Source organism: Gastrolobium bilobum, unplaced genomic scaffold (assembly GCF_033153095.1).
Source record: "Gastrolobium bilobum isolate Gb01-03AN ecotype WA unplaced genomic scaffold, APGP_CSIRO_Gbil_v1 utg184304, whole genome shotgun sequence".
Classification (NCBI taxonomy): domain Eukaryota; kingdom Viridiplantae; phylum Streptophyta; class Magnoliopsida; order Fabales; family Fabaceae; genus Gastrolobium; species Gastrolobium bilobum.
In genome coordinates, this window is record NW_026898501.1 from 22,597 (window position 1) to 26,094 (window position 3,498).

Consider the following 3,498-nt stretch of genomic DNA (forward strand, 5'->3'; position numbering starts at 1 on the left):
CAATGTGATGGGCACTGGGACATTCAATGCCCTGTGTGCCACCACAAATGGTCATTTAATTATTCGATTTAAAAATTAAAATTCCATTTTAAAAGAATTTCCCTTTCCCACCATCCATATTTAAATTCGAAATTTTAAACCATTTCAAATTTTGAATTTTAGATCATATGACCAATTCCAATATAAAAAGCAATTAAAACAGCTGATTTCTTTTTGGATACCAATGTGATGGGTAGCGGGAAATTCAATGCCTTGTCTGCCACCACAAATGGTCATTTAATTATTCGATTTAAAAATTAAAATTTGATTTTTAAAAGTAATTCTTTTCCCACCATCCATATTTAAATTCAAAATTTTAAACCATTTCAAATTTTGAATTTTAGATCAGATGACAAATTCCAACATAAAAAGCAATTAAAACAGCTGATTTCTTTCTGGATACCACCGTGATGGGGATTGGGACTTTCAATGTTTTGTCTGCCACCACAAATGGTTATTAAATTTTTTGATTTAAAAATTAAAATTCGATTTTTAAAAGAATTTTTTTCCCACCATCCATATTTAAATTCAAAATTTTAAACCATTCCAAATTTTAAGTTTAAGATCAGATGACCAATATCAACATAAAAAGCAATTAAAACAGCTGATTTCTTTTTGGATACCAATGTGATGGGTAGTGGAAAATTCAATGACTTGTCTGCCACCACAAATGGTCATTTAATTATTCGATTTAAAAATTAAAATTCGATTTTTAAAAGTAATTCTTTTCCACCATCCATATTTAAATTCAAAATTTTAAACCATTTCAAATTTCGAATTTTAGATCAGATGACCAATTCCAACATAAAAAGCAATTAAAACAGCTGATTTCTTTTTGGATACCAATGTGATGGGCAGTGGGACATTCAATGCCCTGTCTGCCACCACAAATGGTCATTTAATTATTCGATTTAAAAATTAAAATTCCATTTTAAAAGAATTTCTTTTTCCCACCATCCATATTTAAATTCAAAATTTTAAACCATTTCAAATTTTGAATTTCAGATCATATGACCAATTCCAACATAAAAAGCAATTAAAACAGCTGATTTCTTTTTGGATACCAATGTGATGGGCAGTGGGATATTCAATGCCTTGTCTGCCTCCACAAATGGTCATTTAATTATTCGATTTAAAAATTAAAATTCGATTTTTAAAAGTAATTCCTTTCCCACCATCCATATTTAAATTCAAAATTTTAAACAATTTCAAATTTCGAATTTTAGATCAGATGACAAATTCCAACATAAAAAGCAATTAAAACAGCTGATTTCTTTCTGGATACCACTGTGATGGGGAGTGGGACATTCAATGCTTTGTCTGCCACCACAAATGGTTATTAAATTTTTTGATTTAAAAATCAAAATTCGATTTTTAAAAGAATTTTTTTTCCCACCATCCATATTTAAATTAAAAATTTTAAACCATTTCAAATTTTAAGTTTTAGATCAGATGACCAATTCCAACATAAAAAGCAATTAAAACAGCTGATTTCTTTTTGGATATCAATGTGATGGGCAGTGGGACATTCAATGCCTTGTCTGCCACCACAAATGGTCATTTAATTATTCGATTTAAAAATTAAAATTCGATTTTTAAAAGTAATTCTTTTCCCACCATCCATATTTAAATTCAAAATTTTAAACCATTTTAAATTTCGAATTTTAGATCAGATGACCAATTCCAACATAAAAAGCAATTAAAATAGTTGATTTCTTTTTGGATACCAATGTGATGGGCAGTGGGACATTCAATCCCCTGTCTGCCACCACAAATGGTCATTTAATTATTCGATTTAAAAATTAAAATTCCATTTTAAAAGAATTTTTTTTTCCCACCGTCCATATTTAAATTCAAAATTTTAAACCATTTCAAATTTTGAATTTTAGATCAGATGACCAATTCCAACATAAAAAGCAATTAAAACAGCTGATTTCTTTTTGGATACCAATGTGATGGGCAGTGAGACATTCAATGCCCTGTCTGCCACCACAAATGGTAATTTAATTATTCGATTTAAAAATTAAAATTCCATTTTAAAAGAATTTCTTTTTCCCACCATCCATATTTAAATTCAAAATTTTAAACCATTTCAAATTTCGAATTTTAGATCATATGACCAATTCCAACATAAAAAGCAATTAAAACAGCTGATTTCTTTTTGGATACCAATGTGATGGCTAGTGGGAAATTCAATGCCTTGTCTGCCACCACAAATGGTCATTTAATTATTCGATTTAAAAATTAAAATTCGATTTTTAAAAGTAATTCTTTTCCCACCATCCATATTTAAATTCAAAATTTTAAACCATTTCAAATTTTAAGTTTTAGATCAGATGACCAATTCCAACATAAAAAGCAATTAAAACAGCTGATTTCTTTTTGGATATCAATGTGATGGGCAGTGGGACATTCAATGCCTTGTCTGCCACCACAAATGGTCATTTAATTATTCGATTTAAAAATTAAAATTCGATTTTTAAAAGTAATTCTTTTCCCACCATCCATATTTAAATTCAAAATTTTAAACCATTTTAAATTTCGAATTTTAGATCAGATGACCAATTCCAACATAAAAAGCAATTAAAATAGTTGATTTCTTTTTGGATACCAATGTGATGGGCAGTGGGACATTCAATCCCCTGTCTGCCACCACAAATGGTCATTTAATTATTCGATTTAAAAATTAAAATTCCATTTTAAAAGAATTTTTTTTTCCCACCGTCCATATTTAAATTCAAAATTTTAAACCATTTCAAATTTTGAATTTTAGATCAGATGACCAATTCCAACATAAAAAGCAATTAAAACAGCTGATTTCTTTTTGGATACCAATGTGATGGGCAGTGAGACATTCAATGCCCTGTCTGCCACCACAAATGGTAATTTAATTATTCGATTTAAAAATTAAAATTCCATTTTAAAAGAATTTCTTTTTCCCACCATCCATATTTAAATTCAAAATTTTAAACCATTTCAAATTTCGAATTTTAGATCATATGACCAATTCCAACATAAAAAGCAATTAAAACAGCTGATTTCTTTTTGGATACCAATGTGATGGCTAGTGGGAAATTCAATGCCTTGTCTGCCACCACAAATGGTCATTTAATTATTCGATTTAAAAATTAAAATTCGATTTTTAAAAGTAATTCTTTTCCCACCATCCATATTTAAATTCAAAATTTTAAACCATTTCAAATTTTAAGTTTTAGATCAGATGACCAATTCCAACATAAAAAGCAATTAAAACAGCTGATTTCTTTTTGGATATCAATGTGATGGGCAGTGGGACATTCAATGCCTTGTCTGCCACCACAAATGGTCATTTAATTATTCGATTTAAAAATTAAAATTCGATTTTTAAAAGTAATTCTTTTCCCACCATTCATATTTAAATTCAAAATTTTAAACCATTTTAAATTTCGAATTTTAGATCAGATGACCAATTCCAACATA